Consider the following 25,125-nt stretch of genomic DNA (forward strand, 5'->3'; position numbering starts at 1 on the left):
ATTTTTTCATAAAATATTTATCATTTGATATTGCATTTACAAGGATATTTTAGTTTTTAATGTAGATTACCAAGTCTGATAAAATAACAATGATCCCTGATTGGCAGAAACAATCCAATTGATGGTAATAAAGATTATATAAATTAATATTTTTTTCTGGATATAAATACTTTTTAGTAAGAACAAACCAGAATAATCAGTTTTTACTATATTTTCTATTACGGTTACGTTTTTTTAACTTCAGGTACTATCATGATTATTTTCATAAATAATTCTGTATTTGAGCAAAGTTCCTATCCATTGATTAAAATCTTCCATCATATACACCTTTTCAGCAGGATACCCACCATCTCCTGCATCAAAAAGTTTAAAAATTTGATTTTAAAACCAAGAAAATAAATATGCATATTGTTAATTACGAGTTTTCAGCTTAATATTTAATACATTAGCCCCCATAATTATGGAATATGTCGTCATCACATATGTCCTTTCAAGCTTCTATAGCTAACATCCATTTTTTGACTGATATTTTGAGGACCTCTGCTATTAACTATGTATTATTTAAGTGCACGTTATACAAAACTTTTTGTTGTAATCTGTTTTGTGGTAAACTTCAATTAATAGAAATTATGAGTCCTGTAATATTTTAAAGTTACATTTATTTAGTTATCTTACTTTCCGACTCCTAATCTGAGGAATCACTTTACGTTTTTAAGATTTTATTTTTATAAACTGGTTTCGAGTTTGTGTTCTCGTTCAAAGAAATAAAATAATTAGTATTTATGTTATAAAATACCCCAGATTATAGTAATCCAATTTATTTGAAACATGCTATAAATGTCATTAATTTTAAGAGATCTGACATAAGTCATTCTGGCAAATGGCATAATTCAACAATAAGAGAAAAGTATTATCGACGTAATAGAGAGATTAATGAGAATTTCTTCCCTTGGTTTCTTCACCGAATTTGGTCTACGTATTTTTGCGTATTAACATGTCAAACCAGTGAATTATAAGTTTTATTTTAGCACTTCAGTTAACAACTAGATTCCTTTCATCAGAACGACCACTACCACTCTACAAAAACAAATTCTGGCCAGTGCCTGTTATCTTACACTTACAAAATAGTCGCAGTTATAAGAAAAACTATATGTTATATTATAAAGTTATACAAACTTGTAATAGGGTGAAATAGTTAGTGATGGTAGTGCAGTGAAACGCAATCAGCTTTTAAAAACGGTGAAATGTACATTTGTGAATTAACTTCTTAATCACTTTTATTTTCTTATTCATACAATTTTACTTTTAAAATTTATAGTCGATTTAATATATTAATAATTATAAAATATCAATTAAATTTTTTTTATTAATTAATACATGTTGATTAAAAAATCTCCCTTACCGATTAAATTTTATCTTAATAATTAATTACTCTTACTTATAAATCAATTATCCAAACAAAAAAATAATTCTTATATATGTACAGGTTATATAAAGATTCTTATAAATGAAAATTAATATTAAGCGTCAAGAAACTTAAATTAGTGTTCTTTTTGTTTTTTTTTATTTGTATGCTTTATACTATTTATTATGTGATAGTGTAATTTTACAATAGTAAATGAAATAATACACAGACAGGCAGTATGAGATGCGAGTCAGAGTGATTAATCGTTAAATTAGACTTACCTATCTGATTTCAGTACTTGTTTCCATTATGTTTTGCGCTCAAGTATGGGTATGAATTTTATACCGTCAGACACGTAAAAGACAAACAAATGCATTCCCTTTTTGCAAGCGTATTGAGATTTATATTATCCTCGATTATATTTTCAAGAGCCATGATATGGTTTTGTTTTGAGATAAACGGCATCGCTAATTATGTACAAAATACATCCTTAATTACTATTGGGAAAAGTACCTGTCGTCTATTCATTTTGTGGACAAAAATTTGAACCAAGAGATTAGTCTAATTTTATGCGAAATGTTTATTCCGACAGTTTTTTAAAGAATCAATTGCCGATTTGTGGACTTGAAACAACTGTGAAAAATTATAAAAGTTTGTTTTTTCTTCTGAAAAATCAAGTTTAAAAGGTCCTACCATAGCAATTGGTTTTTGTGATTATATCAAGAGAAAAAATGTTTTATTGTTCAAATAGAAGAAGAAGTGCATAAACATTTCTTCCTATTACTGAAAAAAAAGATAAGACCATAGCCTACAATGATTAATGACGAATACACATGGAATGACAGGGGTATTCGAATTTTTCTCTGCTGATACATTCATCAGACCATAAACCACAATAATTAAAATCATATAGAGGTTGACCAAACAATATAAAGACAAAAAATAATGAAGTGGAGTGTAACAAAAGTTCAGGATTGATGTTCTTATGTTACGATTATTGAAATTTATCGGTCGTCAATATCACAAAGATTGTTTAAACAATCTCTGAGAGGTATCGTCGGATAGTGACTTCCACATTAATGATATTAGTTATAATTTAATAATCAAAATTATAATAATACAATAAAACTTAAAAACGTATCAATTTGTTTTTCTTGACACTTAACAAAAACAAAAACAACAAATGTAATTTCGAACTATTTGATTACAATAAATTAATCACACTTTATAAATTTTTCCCTACTAATTCATTTTAAACCATGAGGAATAGATATTGATGTTTGAATGTTTGTTTAATACCACAAGTTTTTTACTTTTTCTATGTACAAAAAAAATATACTAGGATACATACATTTGTAGATTCTTAATCGGTTCATCTTAAATTTTAATTTATCATTCTTTCAGACTATTTTTTTTATGTTCATCTGTTTTAAATTACTAATACAGCGATTAGTTAGAAATACTTTAAAAATAATAGATAATTAATTAATTAAGCTTAGTAGTTTTTGTGTTGTTAGTAATAAAGAAAAGATTTAGTTCATATATAATGGAAACAACCTCGTTGGTTAAAGTATAAAATAAATTATAGCCTGTATCAAGTCTTTTATTAATAGTCTTAGACAGGGCAATAAGGAAGCCCATAAAACAACAAATATCCTATATTTACCGAAAAAAATGCCTATGAATTGTTAGATGTAGAAAAGACCTAAAAAATTATTTAGGGTTGGTTGCTTGGTTAGATAGTGTTGAGGAGGAGACGGATAGGTCTAGGCAGTGTGTGGATGCTAGTGAAGTGGAGTCGAAAAGGGAGATGGTATAGAGGGTACGGAGATACGGAACATAAATCCCTCACATCTTGGCAAAAACGGACTCTACTCTGAGCTAGTAAAACCCCCCTCCTGCTCAGACCTGTACATATAAATTCCGGTGGTATATTTACCCTGAGTAACATGTACTATTTTCCCTTCCAACATAGATTTAAGATTCTTGGGATTATGGTGTGTTTATTACAGCATCTCTGGGACAGTGTATCTTCTGAGAACTGCTCATAAACCAACACTGTTACTATATTTGAAGAACATAAATGTAGGCTGTACATTTATATATATATATATATATATATATATATATATATTTACTTTAATAAATGAGATATTATCTTGAAATTAATGTATATTTTCAAACCAAAATTACCAAATAAATATTTTAATTATTTTAAATTTCACAGGTAAGTAACATTTAATTATTAATTAATATGAATAACTACATTCGCGATGTTATAATTATGCGTATGCATCTACCTAAGAAGTACTCTTATTTCTATAACATATCTAACTTTAATAGACTTTATCTAACTTTGATAGATATAAGATTAATTAAAAATACAATTTTAATACAACTTATACATTTATTTTAAAAGTAATCCTTAATTTAAAGAATATTTTTAGGGAAAAGTTGAAATTTGATTGTTATTCTATTGTAAAAAAAAATTTATTCCTTCAAATTGTAAATTAAAAAACAATTTAATTAAAACATTGATATTCATCTAAAACATATGATCTTTCATCCCTTAAAATACTGTTTTCGTCGCTTTCTGTAATTTTTTTTTTTATTGATACCTTTACATTTTTTATACATTATGAAATCTAGGGTATATTATTAATGTTTATCAACCTAGAAATTTTTTTCGGTATGAGTTGCTCTTAAAATGAAAATATTATAGATACATAATGAAGTAATTGGTTTATTTCTGAAATCTATAATTTTTTCCTCATATTCAGATATTTATAAGTAAAACAATCTCCGGTCCATGAGCCTTAATATATGTCGCATCAATCACTTTGTGAAATCAAGAATATTTATAACTATAAGGGATTTTTATAATAATAATTAAAAAATTGGGAAATCAATGTGTAAAAGAAAAATAGCGAATAAATTATATACAAAACAGTATTTTTTGTGTTTTACTAAAACGTTTATTTATAATTTTCAAAAATCCGTACAGCTGAAGTTGAAGATTTCATTGAACTACCTCTATATTAATATGTTATTTACTAAAAAAATCTACAGAATTGTAATATTTAAAAAGGAATATGACAAATTCTTAATTGCAATTAAAAATATTTTAAACAGATAGTTCTAAATCCATTACAGATTAACTGAATTACACCAGGCAGTTATAGCCGTTTGGTAATTATAAGACACCCAATAGAATTCTATAATTAAAATTCTATGCTTATCTCCTTCTTATCATATTTTGCTTGGCTATAATATCATTATCTAGGATATACTTCTCCTACTCTGTCTAAGATCAGTAAATATTACTATTTCATTTATATTTTCATATCTTTCACTATGTTCTCTTTTTATATATATGTACCAACATTCCCAAACAGAGCTCCGATTCTCTGAAATGTCGGTACTCATTTTATAACGAAATATGCACTTTACATTTCTTATAATATCCTTGAATTCTTTCTTAGCTTGTTAGCATCTGTAATTTATTTTAGTTGCCTAAAACTCTTTAATTACTCTCACTTCTTTCCTACTCAATCCTCTAGATTTTCTTGTGCAAAATAAAATCATACGTCACCAGTGACTTCTGCATAAATTGTCTGGTTTCCTGTCATGTTTATTTAAACTTGGAGAAGTTTGTGAGAATCATTCCTGCAAGATCGAAGGTTTTTTATCGTAGCTGTGCACATTATACGTAGAATACACATAAATACTCTATATTTTAAACATATATTATTCCACAGTGCTAAAAACATAAAATATAACACTACTTCCGGAGATGACTCCTGCATTATGGAGCCAGTCTGATCGGAAGGTAATAATTGAAGATAAATTTAATAGCTCCAAGGCAGATTTTTTTATTATTTCAGTTCCTGACTGCGTTGGAATACCTTTTTTTTAGGATTACTTGCCTAAACAGTGATATCTCTTACAGGTATAATGTTGCATTTTCAGTGGGGAGATAAAGTCGAATCTCTTGGTGATTCCATATATATTGGTAATAAAGGACAGCATCAATGAGTTACAGTTGCATTTTCACAGGCCAAAATCTTCTCCAAGTCAGTTTCCAAGATCATTTTGTATTCATAATTTATTAAAATTTTAAATAAAATCTTTTTTAATAAAATCAATAATAAACTGTAATTTCGATGTGTAGATTTTGTTTTACAATAAATGATTTCAGGAGTTTATTTCTCAACTTTAATAAGAAAGAATCTCTTTTTAATAGTAAAAATTACAGCCTCTTACTATCACGGTGTATGTCTCTTTCTTTCGTTATCATCGCGTCTATGGTGTCCGCATTTCCCTCTTATCTCTGTTCAGCGCCGTGTTAGGATCACAAAACACGATTTCCAATGAGGAAAGAAAATAAAAATTAATAAATAAAAATTTGAACTTCAATGAATTCATTAGATGTAATCAATGTGTTATTAATATAGATTACAGTTATAATTTATACATTAGTTGACGATATTGTAACAACAAAACTAATTTTTTTTTTTTCATTTTTAAGAAAATGGTTTGTGTCGGCGAACAGTTAAAAATTAAAAAAAAAAACAAATTGAAATAAAAATATGTAACTAATATATAAAAAAAAAAATCTGTGAATTACATACGTTTATAATTTTAGTACTAGTTACAGGCAACAGTATATTAAAAGCGGTGATTAGTCGGCCATGACACCTATGCTTATTATAAGTATTTTTGGTTGTTCAGAAATTTAATAATGAATTACCAGAATATTTAATTTATTCGGTGAAAAAATTTCATCTTCAACTTTTGTTACTTACACTTTTACTTCATAAAAATAAATATTTTTCGAATAAATAGTTTTATTTTATATTATTTTAGACATTCAATTATTTTTACACTGTATTATACATATTTTAACTAAGATGCAAGATTTATTTTCAGGTAATTAAACACATATATTCATCGTTAAATTTATTTCATTCTTAATAATATAATAAATCAATATACAAAATTGATATATATTTGAATTGAATTAATGTTAGAAGAAATTGACAAAATATAAAATTAACGTTTAATTTTACAGAAATAAACGATTTCAATATGTTACTTTTATCAGTCTTCAATAAATGTTTCCATTTTCCTCTATGATTCTCAAAATGCACACATCTAACTATTTTTCTTTTTTTTAATTTGTATGCGGTAGAAGGAGGATTTATATAGTTCGGTATCGATAAAACCTTTTAATTTCAAAATAATCAGTGATATTTTCAGTTGCATTTTGGCAAACAGTTCTATTTCTCCCCAAATTCATTACTTTGTTCGACTAAAATTAATAAATTTTATATCTTTTGATTAGAATAAAATGGTGTGATGACCGTCGCCTTTTACGGCTAACAAAACTAATAAATCTCTCACCTGGTATTTAATTTTGAAATATAATAATATCAAGTTTTCCACAGCTTTATGACTATAAATAACATAGAGTATAGTTTTGATTTGAGTATCAGGTGAAAGATTCATTAATTTATTTTTAATAAATGTTAAAGAGCTGCAATTATGATTGTAAAATTAGTATTTATGATAAAAATATATATAAATTATGTTTTTTAATTTTTAATTATAATATTTGTAATTAAAAAGTATTAATTATGTAATAATAATTATTATTAATATTTACTATTTTGCATGATACATTAAAAAAACACTCACTCTTTATATATTTTTTATATTTTAAACCGTAGTTCCGATTTGGAATAACAGAAGATAATATTTGTTAATTTTTACTGAATTAAAATTTTCAAGATAACAACACTGTAAGACACGTATAATAATGATTTCGGTAAAAGCTCAATTTTTTTTTTTTTTTAAATAATTTTTATTTACTTATAATTACTAAATTGATAATCAAACAGTATAATTTGATTAGAAAATTTTGTAATTTACAAACTTATTAAAAAAGACAGGAGAAATGATTGATTATTTATTATATTTTTAATGTAAACATTTTATCAACGAGTCATTAGATGTGGTTCACAGCTTTTTTTTCTAGAATAATGGCTCGATATTATCTATATAAAAAACAATAAACTGTCATGCAAGCCACATCTAGAATTTTTACCACATTTAAGTGCCAGTTCTAATGCGCGTTTAAGATATATTGGTGCAGCTAGTTTTCATACCTGCTTTTGTTTTAATATTTTTTCAGTTAGGAAAAATATGAGTTTATATTAAAATTGTGTTCATAAAGATACTTACATTATACAAACTATTTTATTTCTTCTTTACATACGATATATGTCTAGCTACACTGAACTTATAAGTAAGAATTCCATACCGCATTTTATATTTTTTACTTAAATCACCATTAAAGTTTTATATATGAATCCCTGAAAAATTATTTACTTAATAATCAATGATTTTTTATCAATCCTAACAATATTTTTTCATATACAGAAATGTTAATTCTTTTATTATCAAATACACGAAATCATATACAAAGTGCAGTTACTGCATTTTTCTTTACATTAGTACATTGTGATGGAAGAAAAAAATGATAGTGCATAAATTACTCTTTTATTATTAAAATTCATCGGTTTACTTATAGTAATGGAATTGAATAAAAAATAATAATTATAAACTACCAAAAAGTTTTAAAATTTAATCAGATTCAATTAAGAAACTAAAATAGTACTTACGTAATAAAATCTATTGATATATTAAATCTAAAAAATATTATTACTAATATAAATCTACTTAAAAAAATGTATTTAATATTGACCACCCTGAATAGGTAGCGTCTCGCCATTTCGTGTGGAGGTCCCGGGTTTCAATCCCGGTCAGGCATGACATCCTTTCATACGCTACCAATTTCCACCAGCCTTAATGACCATATTTGTTGAAGCCCACCCTTTCATAAAAAAATCTACCATTGAAAAGGTGTAAATTCTTTAAAAATAATTACATCTTCAATTAAGTAATATATTTTTATTTATGATACGGTGATTTTTTTCGCTGAACCAATAAATTATAAAGAAAATACAAATTTAAGTTTATAATTTCATGAAAAATTATTTTAAATATATTTTCTAAGAGCAGAATATTTTTGATGACTTTTTCGCGTTCGCTTAAAGCAAAAATTATGCAGATAGATCAGTCAAGGATCAAATTACTTTTTGATAAGTAATCAATTATAATATTACGTATTAAAACTATCATTAATCATTTTAGTGATGTATATATTATATATATATATATATATATATACATATATATATATATATATATATATATATATATGTATATGTGTGTGTGTATATATATATATATATATATATATATATATGTATGTATATATATGTGTGTGTGTGTGTGTGTGTGTGTGTGTGTGTGTGTGTGTGTGTGTGTGTGTGTGTGTGTGTGTGTGTGTTGTGTGTGTGTGTGTGTGTGTTTTGATTTCCTTTCTTTATGTGGCCTAAATTATACATTTATTATAGGATATCGACATACATGGTACTACAGACGAAATAACTTTTATGCAAATAGATCACGTTTAAACTTAAATTATATCCCTGTAAGTGACATAAATACAATAAAGAGAACGATGTCTGTAACGTGAAGTCGGTGGGTGAATTTGGACTCATTCTTTGGTAAATTCTGGGCACGCACAAAATAGCGCGACCGTCGCAGATTTGCGCCATCAATCAAGGCCCATGTCGCTTTGGTAGCCCCAGGCACACAAGCGAGTGGAGTATGAAATTTTAAATGGAGTTTAGCAGCACCCTCTTTTCTTGTGCAATCGCGTATTATTGCTATTACATTTCAGTTCTCCAGATAAGCTGCTTTTAAAGAAAGAATCTTTTTATTATATTTTATTATAAATAAAACAAAAAAAAAAACATTGTATTCGTAATACGAGTGAATTTTGTTGCAGCTGTAAAAAATAAAGGCTTATTTTACTGTTTTCTAGAAAAAAAAAATTTTATAGAAAGAAATATTATTAGTAATTAATAAATGAATAATTTATCCTTAAATTTTTGATAAATAATTTCTAATATTGTTGAAAAAATCACCTTTATTAATTTAAAAAAATATATAACTGATTTAAATTAAAATTTTTCCTTGCTTAAAATTATTGTTTACTACATTTTTATTGTTGGAAAGTCGATCAGATGTTATACTTTAATAGTAACTAAATTATTATCCAAATTTTTACTGCAGAAGGTTTTAATAAGGGATCACATTTTTAATTTTGCCGTTAAGAAAAATATATTATTTTGCTTGTTAGTTTATATTCACTTTATAATTTTCTTTCCTGTCCAGTGTTGTTATGTTCTCAAATTTTAACTGAAATAGAAAAAAAGAAAAAGTATATAACTTTGATTTATTGTAAAAACCTTCAGTTTAAACGAGCTGAATACGAATAGAATAGTAAGAAAACAATCAGTGATCTATTTTTAATGCATTAATGTAAATTAAAAAATTTAAAACAAAATTCAAATTCCTCTCAAAACGATAAGTAAACAACTGAATAAATAATTACATAAATGGTTGCAAATGTATAATTTATAGGTGAAATAAAAGGTTTGTATGTAAACTAAATAGAGGAAACTGAATAATGTCAGTAAAATATATTATTTTTGTACACTCAATATATCAATTTCATTTGCATAATCTTCCGGGACATGCAAAGGGAAGATAATTTTGGATATTATTATTGACTTAAATTGCATAAAAAAATTAAATTCTTTATATATAAACCCTCAGGTCGTTACAACCAGTAGAGAATATCTGAAGTTAGGAATACATGATTATTCTATATCCTTGATTTTTTTGTAGGATATTGTTAAAAAATACATTATATTATTTAAATAGGTGCATGGTTATTTAAATAAATTTGTTTTGTTACCTTTAATAAATTGTTTTAGCTTATAAAAATAAAATAACATACATATTTATGTTATAATTACTATATAAAACTATATAATAGTTCTGCTATAATAATTTTTAATAAAGGTAAAAATTCAGATTTTTTGGGCTAGAAGTTGTAGAGTAGATTTAAAAGAATACATAATTAAAGAAAAAAAAAAGTCAAAGGCAATTTTAGCTGAAAGCAAGTGGAAAAATTTAATCTGGAAAAGTACTTAACACTATACGCAATTTAGAAACATTTTCTTTTTCCCATTTAATTCTTAAGCATTAACATTTTTCACACCTTCAATTCAAATGTACTCTTTTATTTTTTTAAAACCGCAATAGGGAAGGCACTTAAGTGGAAGAAGTGCCGTTAAGATACTGTTTTGAATTTTTTACATGAACTGTAGACTAATTGAAAGAGTTGTTTTGAAGTTTATTTTTAATTAACTTGTTTTTCTAATGTAATTTTGTTCTCACAGATGATTTTATTTGCTATGTAATTCCACGTGAAATTAAGTAAAAAAAAATAATAAATATTTATTTACTCATTACTTTAACGTGTAATTTATATAAAGTTAATTATATTCATAACCGTTCCATATTCTTCTTTAAAAAAATATATATAAGGAAACAGGAATGTAGTTCTAATTAGTGTTATTTTCTATTCTGATACACATACACAATTAAGTAGAGTATGTTAGATTCACTCTATAGCTGCTACCTTTCTGGCATGAGAAAACGTCAGCTCTGTTAATAGTATTATAATAACAAGTATTGCCTGGAAGGATTACTAGGAAGATGAAAAAAAAAACGTGGATTGCCGTTATATTGCCTAAACAAAAATGCTAGTTCATATCCCTATGCCAAATTCAACAAAATGAAATCGAAATTCACCCTTCAAATAACACCTTAAATTAAATGAAAGACTGAATATATAATGAACATTATTATTTCCATAGAAATAAAGAAATTGTGATGAATTGGAATTGTAATTATTAATGAAATTGTGAATTTTATTGAATCACAAAGTTTCCTTTGATTTACACTTTGACTACCGAGTTTGTGCAACACGGTTAAAAGTTTTGCATTGCAGTGTTACCGAAAATATGTATGATGTAACCCGAATTCTTAGATTCTTGCTACAAAAAGCCCATCGTAAAGAAAATAACTATTTTACTCTACGCTTTTATACAAGTAGGTTAACGTTTTTATACGTTAATTATAACGTTTTTATAACGTTTTAAAAATATTTATTAAACTTTAGTTTATATTATAACGATTGTTGAATTTTTGGGAACCCGTAAATCGCAGTGTAATGAAACATATTCAGTTATAAATGGACAAAAAGGCAAATAAAAAATACAGTTAATAAAATAGACGAGAAAGCAGTTAGTTTATTCTCAAATTTTTCATTAAAATCAAACGAAAATTAAAGTGAATTCAGTCAGTTATTAAAAAATTATGTTAATGTAATTTTAGGATTCCGGAAATAATTAAATAATACTAATAAAAAATCATTAAAGTATAAATTAAAATTTTTGAAAATTCAATTGGCATAAACGTGAACAAAAATTCCGAAAAACTTATACTCATTGAATAAAACTTCATGAAAGAAAAATGCTTACTTTCTATAAAATACCAATAAATAGCTTCAGAGATCCTACAACGCAACAGAAACGTTAATGTAAGATGGTCCTAGATCATAAAAGGTTAAAAAGATTTTATTGACCCATAATAATAAAAAATTCGGTACTGCAGACTCACACCCTGCGACATACTTTTAAAATCCTATTAAATTAAGTTTTACAACAGACCAATATTGTTAAATTTAGTTGAAGAAATGTTTTGCTTTTGCAATTGAATTTTATAAAACCGTCTGCATTGACAAAAGTCAGTAATATAATTTTTAATAAAAAAAACTCAGGAAGTCTTCGGTCTTTTGAAGTAAAGAATTTGTTTAAAGATCCTGATTTCCGAATATTTCAGTTTCGATTCCCGGTAATATAATGAGTCCTCACAAGCGTAGCAACTAATGGGTATAATTGAACTACCTTTGCCATCAGAAGAACAGATATATATAAAAATGTTAAGTTCGTTTGTGTACGGTTTCGAAAACCCAAAATTTCTGCACTGATTGAGCTCAAATTCAACGATATATAACCCGCATCAAAGATTATTTTCATCTACTTTTAATAAATCTATCTATCTATTTTAAATTTGTACATTTTTAATTTGGAAATGTAAACAAAGGAAAACCAATCAGATCAATGTAAGATGGCCGCTGTCAAACACAACGACCAATCACAAAGAGCCCGTTTGGCCGTTGCTAATGTAAATAAAATCACAACTGATTAAGTAACAAATTTCTTTGGATTATATTTAACAGCTAAAACATCTTATTTTATTAAAAAAAAAACAAAAAAACACCAAAACAAAAAGAAAAGCCACCAAGAAGGATGACATACAGTAAATAAATTAAAACACCCAACTTTCTTATAGCCCAGATAGACTTAAGACTATGCAAACAAAATAATTCGAAATAACCAAATACACAGAAAATAATATCCCTACATAATGACCAAAAAATCCTTTGTTAGGTTAATTTTTTTACATATATATGACCAAACAATCGTTTTTTGGTCATTCAGCGTTCTTTGCTATGTAAAAGCAAAGAACAAAATTCACAAATAGTAACACTGAAACCACACAACTAAGTATTTGTTTTTTTTTGTTTTTTTTTTCTAACCTCCGAAACCACCGTTATACATTGCTTCAGATGATGATATGAATGATTTATAGCGTATGAAAATGCCATGCCTGACCGGGATTCCAACTTGGAACCACCGGATTAAAGTCCGAGACGTTACCACTCTCGCCACGGAGGCCAGCAAACATATTCGTTAGGAGCCTAATAAAAACACGACTTACCAATTTGGTTTTCTCGCGACCGCGAGAAAACAGTTTTTTTAACGGTCAGCTGTGTACCAGTGACCGCGCCGTCTGCCGGAAGCGAGGGGAACACTCGCCATACTAGCTAACGACAACCGCAGTTACATGTGAAACAATACCTGTTCCCAATTGCATTGTTTATTAACAAAAAAAAAAAAAACGTATCCACTTGCATCTGATTCAGATTATTATACAATCTGAATTAAATATTCACTTTAATCGAGGTACTCTTGTGTGATCGTGTCGTCGTGATTCATCTGCGCCTTTCACCAAGCTCTGAATTTATTAGAAAACAACCAACAGTGGGATATATGTATTAATGACGCGTGCAACACTGCACATCCAAACCAAATTCGCGCATTATTCGCAATTATATTGACCGCTTGCTTCTCTTCATCACCCACAGAGTTATGGGAAAGATATCGATCGCATATGGCTGAGGATATTTTGCATATAGTACGTCTAGAAAATACCAATATGACCATGGAATTTGCAGAAGGCATTTACAACGAAGCATTGATAAATATTGAAGACAAGTGCTTAGCTATTGCAAATGAAGTTCTTAGTCAATTGGGAAAGCTAGCACTCACCAGAGCTGCGATTGCTTCATTTGATGTGGATTTACGCCGTGAACAGTTACAACATTGGTGTGATCTTCAGTCATATGTCCAAACAAACATTCCCAAATTAACGCGTGAACAGAAAGGCATTTATGATCGCATAATGCAAATGATAAATGACGGAGTGGGGGGGACCTTCTTGGATGCACCAGGAGGAACTGGGAAAACATTCCTCATTAGATTGATTCTAGTAACGGTTCGATCAAAAAATGACAATTATCCTGTTGCGGAATATCAATCAGCCAAAACTCTGCAACTATCAAAAATCGCATGCAAAATCTGCATGCGACTAGCAGTTAAGAAATTTATGAATAACGTAGTGGAAGCAACGATTTTAACGGGGCCTTTCAAAGGTGAAGATGTCCTCATTTCTCGAATACCCATAATCCCGACCGATACACCATTTTAATTTAAAAGATTGCAAATCCCAATTCAATTGGCATTTGCAATCACAATCAATAAAGCTCAAGCTCAAGGTTTTAGAATTGTGTGGTTTAGATTTAGATGTGGTTTAGGATTGCTTCTCACATGGGCAACTGTATGTTGCGTGTTCCCGAGTCGGCAAACCAGATAGCCTTTATATCTACGCAGACAGTGGAAAAACAATTATTGTATATCCACAAGTATTGGAAAATTAAACTTCAATGAAACGTATGTTTTGTTTTGTTTCTCATTTCTCATCCATGCAACCACAATGTGCCACAGCGAAGCGTGGCGGTAGAGCTAGCATATATATATATATATTGATATTACACTATGTTATTGATATTATATATTATATTATTGAGATATAATATATATTGTTCTATGAAATAACCTCCTAATATTATATTTTATAATTTTTTCTATATTAATTTATTGTAATAATAATATTGCCTAAAGTTTTATGATATAGTAACTAATAAAACAGTGCCAATGTTTGATGAAAAAGAGATTAAACATTTATAACTTGATGTTGATTATAACTTCAATACGATCTAGTGATTGGGTAATAAATTTAAATTCATTTCAAGCTTATGAAACTCTTATAAATTATTTACCCTTTCACCAATTTTCTATCACTGTTAAATACTTAATATAAAGTTACGTAAGTACATATATAAAAATTAACTGGAAAAAATTTATTCCTTGCCGATGATTAAAATCAAATGATTCATTAAAATGCTAGTAGAAGAGTATGTTTAGTAAGCCCTCAAATAAATAAAAATATTAATATAATAACCATTGTATACAGTTTTTACAAATTACAATTAATAATATTCTGTTATTATTAATAATAATATAATTTGTCCATAGAACAATAAAATACATTTTGTTGTTTAAAATTGAATACAGTAGTTTAACTACGAGGAATATTTTTATAAAATACTAATAACATATTAAAAAGAAATTATATATATGATGCAGGAAAGCAATACATGTATGGATCAGAAAAAGTAAGAATAAAACAAAAGACGAATCTTGCGATGGTATTCACATGAAATCCAGAGCGAAACGGTTTCCGTGGCTTGAGTTATTCCACAGTGATGTTTATATAGACGCGCGCACATAAAGTGCCTGAAGTGACATAGAAGTCGAGCAAGTATGGTCAATTCTCAAGGTCCATTCTTAAGGGGCTAATGAAAAGAGTCCCTTGGGAGATGATGGACGTAGCCAACTTTGGAGTCTCGTATAGAATGTTTCCTGACTGCTGGAAAGCCTCTCGGACTGTGTTTTTACCAAAAAGAACTTCCGATGAAACTACAGTCGCATACAGGCCTCTTAGCCTAATAAACAACATGGGTAAGGTGGCTGAGAGGCTTGTTGCAAACAGGATAATTCAGGAATTGGAAGACAACAACGGCTTACACTAAAATTAATATGGCTTCAGGAGGGGCAAGTCTGCTCTACATGCTATTAATAAAATTGTCACTTGGGCGCATGAAACCAGAAGAGGGACCTGGCGAACCAGGAAAATTCCCTTCGTTTATAACTCTTGACATAAAAAATGCTTTTGTGTCCGTCAGATGGGACGCTACAGTGGCCGCGTTAAACAGGAAGCAAGTCAGTCCATATCTGCAGATGCAGGTGGCTGACTACTTGACCGAAGGATGGACCATGGTCGATACGCTTGAGGGACCCATCAGGCATATTACATTCATCCTTCGTTTTTTTATTTTTTTTGTATTTAAATAATAAAGTTTCTTTATTTTCTCCTAAATATTAATATTCTTCTGCATTCGGAATATTATCGTCCTCCGTCTTAATATATATATTATAATATGTTATAATATATATTTATTATATAATAATATTTGTTTCTCTTCATCGTCCTTTCTATCACATCAATTTTTAATTTTACTTATTTTTCAACTAAATATTTCTCCAAGCAATACGTCCTTTCCTTTGAATGTTTTATCTAATACATTAAGTTTTTTTATAAGAGAACAATGTCATCAATGAATCTTAAAATCTTAACTTTTTTCTTCGCGAATAGTTATGTTATTCCTAAACATATCTTCACTTCTTGTATATAGTAATTAAGAAACGAATTGGGCAAACAAAGGTAAATGATGACGATCATTAGTAAAACAAATTAAGCCGATATCAACTCCAGGTAAAAATAATATAAAAAATATTCCAATAAAAAAAAATCTCTAAGCTTACATTATGTTTTGGAAGTGTACATACTTGTGTACAGTATAATAAATATCAAATCGAATAAGTAATATATTTAGTTTTTCATTCTATCGGTAATTTAAAAAAAAAAACTTCTATTTATTATATCTCAAGGATGTTTCAATTTAATTAAATTTTGTATAGTACATTTCTTTTAAGATTTTACGATTAAATATTATACAAGATTTCACAATTTTGAAGGTAAGATAAAATACCATTATATTTAGCAGAGAGAAAATCGAAAATCTCGCCGTCTATTACAAATTAAGCAAAAAGTCCGCTAAATTATTTAGTTATAATAAAGCTATGAGATTACCCTTAAATCTATAAAAAAGAAGGTGATTAATTACTAAAATGTTTTGTTATAAATTTCAATATCATACAATAAATTATTTTTTTGTTTTCACATATTAACAACAAAATGTATTGTAGTACAATGATATTGTATAGTACAATGTAGCGTGTCTAGTGTGTTTTGAAGCAAAACAAAGGATCCTAATGACTTAATAAACTGCTGATGAAATTCCATGATGATAGAAAAAAATACATACTTTTTCGGGCTAAGAGCTTTAATTATCTGCGTTGTTCTACACACATTGATACTGTATACTCATGTTATCACAGATACAAAGACGTCGATTAATGTCTGTCATGTTATAAAAAATATTTAGGTTGCGTAATCGTTTCAGCTCTTGAATTAGAGTCATGGTTTTGGTTTTTATAGATCACATCGCTCACAGTAAAATAAAATAAAAAATTGATTCTGGGAACAGCTTTGTATTCTTTTTTATCGTTCATATGGACATTTTAAAAATACTGAAGAGTGTTTAAGAAAAGAAAATAATAATATAAAATCATTCGATATTTTCTTATTGTCTAATTGTATATAAATGAGTCAGTAAAAAAATAAACGATGCTCTAATAATTAGTTACAGATGACCAGAAAAAAAAAACTCTGTAGAAATTTTTCTATTGCACAAAATAAAAAATAAACTAAAAATTGTACAGTACACATTATTTTAAGTTATAAATATAACTACAAATTACTTGAATTTATAATCTTCAAATCTTACATTTGCCAATTCTCTGACATTATAATAACTCTCTTTTTAATTTGAAGATTATTAGTTCGTTAATTTAATAAATTTATACATAGATCACTCAACATACTACTTATAATTAATACATACCTACTCAGATGGAGAATTTTCAATGAAATGTTAAAAAAGTACAGTAATGTAGGAAACTATCTTTCAATTAAATAATTGTTAGGCAACATATTGTTCCAGAAATTTAGTAATGATTTCTTTGTCTTTGGTGATTACCAATGGCAATATGAAAGCAGAAACTTATTGTGATTTGCCAAAAGATAAGATGTGTCTGTGCGTACAAAATTACCTCAATTACTTTACCGTTATCACACTTCTGTCAATTAAAACAGTCAGCCGTCGGCAATGGATGCAGTAGCAAACACTTCTTGTGTTATCATATAGTATCGCACCAAAATATCGTAATTATTGTTTTATTATTGTGTCGTTAGGCTAACATAATATTCAGAATAACACAGTATTGTTTTTTTTTTCTTTTCGAATAGCCCATTTAGAGGGCACGCTTAATCAACTTTTTAGTCCATGCTTCTTTCATTTTTCTAGAGTGGTGTTCTTTGTCTTCTTGAGTCCATTTCCTCCCTCTTCTACAATTGGGTTTTTTCCTCTCCTGAAACTCTAATTCCTGAATTGTTTTTCTGAATGTTGTTGTCTTTTAAAATGTCTGAGTCTATTGAATTGTTTACTAGGTCATTGTCTGTTTCTTTAAGCCAGGTTATCTTGTTCTTGTAAGTGTTTAGTAGGGTGAAGATCTGTTTTGTTAGTCTGGTGTTCACCATTCTGTATATGTGTCCATAGAATTGCAGTCTTCTTTTCCTGATTACATCTGTATATTTTCCATTTTGGAATATAGCTCTTGGTTTGATCTTTGTTTATAATCTACTCGTGTGTTGTTTTTTGGGCCTAATATTTTCAGTAAGATTCTTCTCTCTATTTTCTCTATTGTTTATTATACTATTTTGAATATTTTAATTTCAACGTTTGTGTAACTAATATTTGGTATATAACAGATAAAAGAGCCTGTTTTTTAAAGATTTATTAATTTATCTTAGTTAAGATAATTTTTTAAAAAGTCATATATATATATATATATATATATATATATATATATATATATACAGTGATTCAGGAAGAACGTAACAAACATACCGGACACGTTCTACTAGTGAAAATAAAGAAGGGACTTTATATAAATATTGGTTCAGAGATGCTTCTTTAGCGAGCGTCGAAACCATAAATAAATAAATGGGTCATCCAATGATAACCCTCGAACAAAAAAAAAAGTAAATGATTGTAAGTAGTGTAGACGTCCGTGTTAATAAACATAAATATAATAACAACTAATAACAAGTATATGCTCATTACGACATAAGCACTATAATCACTGGATTCACTTCTAAAACCAAATTGATGGTCGGGTATTATTACATCCGTACACTCTAAAATAGAATATTGTCTTCGAAGAAAAATATTCTCGACAATCGTAGATAAAATCGGCAGGAGGCTAATCGGCCTGTAAGACGAAACTTTCTGTAAGTGTTTACTGGCTTTACGATCACGTCCTATGAGAGATATCCATTTGATAGGGAAGTTTGTCGTTCAAAGAATCCCATTTTCTTATGGATAATCTATAATCTCTTATTTTTCTTAAGTGTGCCAGTTTCTTATGTTTAATATAGCTAAAAATGGCTGCATAAATAACATCTTATACGTTATAGAGTAGAACTCAGAGGTTTTTCTTACTTTATCCATCCACGTGAGATCACTAGATACCTCTTCCAAAGAGAATGGTCTAATTGGCAGACTCAGAGGGATAGGGCTATTCAAAGGCAAAAATTTCTCCATCATTTGCTTTTTTCACATCATGAAGCCGGAACATAATGCTAAGATGTGTGGCAAATATTTCCGCACCTTCGATGTCGCCAGAAGCCCATCAGTTGGAAGTTTTTAAAGTAGAAAATTATAGGAGTGGGCCGCCTGAATATTTTTGTAACATTCCATAATGAATAGTCTCTCTTGTGAGGGAACTGATTTTCAACTAAATCCCTGAATGATTTGTTCTTGATCTTCGACAGTAATCTCCTTAACCTCCGAGCGCCCAGTTCTGAGCTGTCCTGTCCTCCTGCTTCCTAAAGCGCTGCTATTTCCTCTTTATCCTTCTCTTCTCAGGAATCAGGCCCAATATCTCCCTCGGGTATTCCTGTCTGTAAAAACAGCGCACTTCCCACTAGGTGGGAAGCACTAAGCATCCGCCTGCATTGTTACCTCTCGGCTTTGTCAGTATCATCTACACACTTCAGTGGAATAAAGAAAGACAAATTTGCCTCCAATCAGTCACAGTAAGACAAAGAATTGGGGTTTTCTTCTTCATAACAGAGAATATTATCTTACGTTAATTTTTTATACTAAAGGTAAAAATTGCAGACGAGTGGTCAGATGTAGAAACACAAAATTTATGAATTTTGATATAAAACAACAAATTGGCTGAGCTAATAAATAATCCATCATGTCGGGGACCTTTGTGAGATCCGTAGGCCAATAAGTAGATTTAATATTCTCGATTTGCTTCACTAGGAATTCGATGTTAGCAGCTAGTTTTTCAAGCTCATCACAAGAAGTCGAATGATCACGGATGTTTCTGTTTCAGCAAACGACCTGGGATGAATGTTAAAACAAGCAGTAAACTGTTATTCAGATTCTTAGATATACCCCGTCCTAATGATGAAAAACCTGTCCTGAGCACGATTTACCTACCTAGCCTGGGAGGCTAAGGATCCTTTAGATAGAGTGTTAAGAGCATAACTCATTTTTTGCCTTTCCTTTCTTTAGATAACCTTCCTTTCTCCTTATATACCCGAAAACCATTATAATTTGCCAGGTAATCCTATCGCCAATGCTCGCAGGTGGCTTGTGTGCTTCTGTCCTGCTTTTGGAAATCGATAATCCTAAGGTCAACGTAATTAACGCACGGTATTGTCGCATACAAAACTTTTTTGCCACAATGTAAGCACCGGTTTGGTACGTTTTTGGCGGGCATTGCCAATACCCCTGACTTCTTGCTCTTTACTCTCAATGTCCTCTTTGATTACAGTCAAAGGGATAGAATGATGAACGTGGTTTCTCAAGACTACTCTGACTGCCTCCTCATCTGGCCTCGTGAATACTCGAATGTGACGAATAAGATTATTTTTTCGCACCACTTGAATAATTGTTTTGTAGCTTTCTATATCGTTAGAGAAAAGCCGAAACGGTTTACTGCTTATAATTCACACATTGAAATCAGTTTTCGTCACTACGGATTCCAACAATTCAGATAACTTTGTGATGTCAGCAATTCGGTACAGCACGATAGGAGGATGAAAAATTTTCTGCTTGTTCAGTGGTTTCGAAGGACCCCTCCATCCAAAACCATAACAAGAAGGTTTTCACTAATATCACCTTGCGGACACGTTTGTTGTGCGTAAAGCAGAAATAACTTGGCATTAAGGAGTCATTGCAGGAAGGTCATCGACCTTCCTGCAATGACTCCTTAAATGACGACTCCTGCAATGACGTCAAACTCAAAAACAAATTACCTCAAGTATACTAAAGCTTTATCTATAAATAATAGCCTGCATAAATCATCATATAAAGAATTGTCATATTTTTGTTGAAATATAACGCAAGACTTCATTTCTTACAAGCAAAGTAACGTTTATTAAACCGTAATTTGAGCTTTACTGCACGTATTTTTCGGATAGTACTAGTACAGTGTATAGTAAAATGTTAGCATCTCAATAAAATGAATATTTATCTGTTCAGAAATTTTTAATTACCTTGAGGACAAAAGTACAAAACTCTTGGTAACACAATGCTGGTTGTGAGTCTTTTTATGTTTATTTCACTAAGCCTATTTATCAGAAAAAAATAAACATTACATTTTATGGCCTTAATTGTGCAGTACTATTAAATCAACATGATACACATATCTATTTTTGTATAATATTATTTATAAAAAGTATTTAAAAAACACAGTTTGTTATTTACTAGAAATAATCATGAAAATGTAAAAAAAAAGATAATATTGTTCGCCAGTGAATAAATAAACAGGTATATGCAAATTAAATTTTTGCTAAACAGTTATTGAATGAGGTTGGAAATAGCTAATGGGCATATACCGCTCACAAAAATATTTAAAACCCAAAACTAGATGGCAATTTCGATTATTGAAACCATCATTATCATTAGCAAATACTACGAAAATGTATATATGACAATCCAAGTAAGTTAAATTTGAAAAAAATTAATAAGCTACAAAATATAATTCATAAATAAATCACTACTTATTAAACATAATAATAAAAGTTATTTAGTAGTAGTTTTAGAACATGAATAAATAATAAAAAAAAAAAACTCTTGTGGTTTTAGGTAAAACCCTGATGAGATTGTAACGTTAGATTGAAACATTTAAACCATTAAAAACTGATAAAAAACACTAACACATTTTAGATTAGGTGAATAAAACGATTCTCAGGATGCAATGAAACTTAAACCAATCAAAATAATATCTCCGCCTAAGAAATTGATCTAATGCAGAAAGGATAAAGATTTAATAATTAAAAATCTTTTACACAGAAGGTTTTAGTAAATTTAAACTGGGTAATTTAAACTGCTATTAGATATTCGGTCTCATAAATTTTTTTTCAGCAAAGAATTTTTTTCCCATTATTAATTAACTAAAGTTTCATATCTAATTTAAAAGGCGATCTCTGTGGCGGAGTAGTAGCCGTCTCTGCCCTTCATCCTGAGGATCCGGTTTTAAATCCCACTCAGGCATAGCATTTTTTATAAGCTACAAAATTTCTATTTCCATATTCCACGAACATGCCTTTTCATGATTGCGGTATATAATTCTTCACTACATCTGTGAATGACTTAGGATCAATACACATTTTTTTTTTTTTAAATTTTTAAAGTGATATAATTTTCTGTTCAAATATTATTAATAAAATAAATACTAATGAGTAATTAATATTAGCTACATGTTTTGGAATTAAGGGAATGTCCATCCTCAGGAATCATGTTTTTTTTTATTAAAGTATCTAATTAAAATAAAATAGAATTTATTCTCTGTTGGAATAAATATGTAAAACTTGTTAATAAAACTGTTTTGACAAAGTAAATAAAATAATTGGAATAAAAAATATCACGAAATTAGTGGGTGGGGGGTTAAATAAAGATATTTTCAGAGAAATCAAAGAAAAGTGTTAGTAAATTTAAATTGTAGAAAGATTATAGAAAAATAAGGTATCGGTTTCCGGTATTTGTTAAACAAATAAAATTTTTTTAATTTAATTATCAAATTAAGTTTCCAACTATATAATTTCGTTTATTTTGGATACCGCAACCAGGAAATACCTGTAATATTTCAAATATTACATATTACATTAAATATTACTATAATAATTATCAGCATTGTAGCGTGCAGGTTGTTTCAGTGTTGGGTTTTTTTTAGAAACGAAAACTCTGTATTTAGAATAGCGGTTTATATTTATTGTTACCCATTTATTTTTCAGTGGATAAAAAACGATGGTAAACTAATATGTTATATATATATATATATATATATTTATTTATTTATTTTTGTGTAGTAAACATAAAGGTTAAACATTGGAGAAATCAAGTATTAAACATCTTCGTAATAATTTTATTAGAATGTAAAATTAATCTAATGTTTCATTTAAATGTTAAACCTCACTAAATTAGTAGGTGTAACAAAAAAAATCATTAACGAAACGTCCATTTTACTCTTAAGTAAGACGTTCAATAAAAGAATGGAAGGGTGCAAATGTGACGGGTACAGTGGCAAAGTCATAAAAGTACTGCTGTGTCTTGCGCCTTAAACACTAAATCCTTTTAAGTGAATAAACCGCTTCCTTAACTATCTCAAGTGTCAGATTCATTGCTTTGTTCCTTTACGACCTTTGCCGCGAACTACAGTTATAAAATTTGAAACAGTCCTCTCATAAATATTTGTGTTTTATTTAAACAAAACACGGAGTCTTTAAAATGGTCTTTCTTAAGTATATAAAAGGAAATGTAATCGTGTATATTAGCAATTAAAATTAACATTACTATAAAATTATGATTTATGAATTACTATCGTAATTTTTAGTACATTTGTTTCCTTAATGAACAGCAGGGTAACTTCATTCAAATCACATTTCTTTAATTTTGTAATTTAAACACAAATTAATTGCAAAATATTTTTAGCACATAAAGTAATTGAAATGAGTCGTAATATATAAAGTTTTATTTTTCATTATAAGTAATTCCATATGCCTTTTATTCGCAAAGTCATTTACAATATTTTGATCTTCTCATTTATAAACTAGCATCTTATGAACCAGATATTTTATAACAGGGTAAAAACTGACTATTCGTAAATTGTGTGTTCATTATCGATTATCGAGTTAATGCTATCCTTCTTAAATAAGGAGAAAATGCTTGTTTCCTTGAAACAAGCCTTGTTATAAAGATTATTTCCGTCTTTAAAAACCTAATTAAAGTAGCGTTTACTTATAATTAATAATTTGTTTAGGTTAATTTTTTTCGATGAGTTTAAGGAACCCCAATTACTGCCGAAGTGTCAGACTCGCTAACAGGTTCCGCTAGATGTTATTACGAGAGCGTGTGTGCCTTCGTCCTGCCGATTAAACTTCACTAACTCCCCTTACGAGGCGGATCCGCAATTAAGCATTGCACAGCTCCGGGAGGTGCCTTTCAACTCGAAGGATCCAGAGCCCACGTGCATCATCACAATCGCCCATCCATGAAAGCAGGGACGCACAACAGCTTCACAAGGAGCTATCTATTACCCCCTAGCTCTCCGCCGGTCCGTTTCTTTGCCTGATCACAGGACTTTACTACAGCTTACTTGGTCTTTCTGATAGTCCGTTTCCAATGGTCCGGGACTAGGTGTTCTCAGCTTAGGGATACGAGAGTTCCCCTACTTCCTCGCCGCTGCAACCCCCGAGCAAGCCCAGACGAATGACGGCTCAACTTAAGGCCCTATCCCCTCGGTCCATAGTCCTTCCGCTTAATTAACCCAGATATGTAGTTAGTTTTCGTAGAGAAGTGACGCTCGCTCTGCAAAATCTTACTGATGACATATTCCACACTCAGTACACCCACCACTAACTCACACGACCTACGATCATCAATCTACTTTACACACAGAAATACCACATGCTTGGAGGTGGTCACGTCGCCACAGTATGAGCACACATCGTCATCGGGCCTCCTTCTCCGTTACAGGTATGTTCTGAAAGTACCGTGGCCGATAAGAAATTGGGTGAACCAATAGCCGAGCACACCAAATTTCCTCCCAAACCACGACCTAACTTGTCCAATCAATCAGTGAATTCACTGGTCTTTTGGTGACATGTCACACCTCAACTGCCACTCATCCATCATCGTTTCAAAAGAGCCTCTTCGCCCCTCCCCC

This window comes from Lycorma delicatula, chromosome 3 (assembly GCF_047948215.1).
Source record: "Lycorma delicatula isolate Av1 chromosome 3, ASM4794821v1, whole genome shotgun sequence".
NCBI classification, from domain to species: Eukaryota; Metazoa; Arthropoda; class Insecta; order Hemiptera; family Fulgoridae; genus Lycorma; species Lycorma delicatula.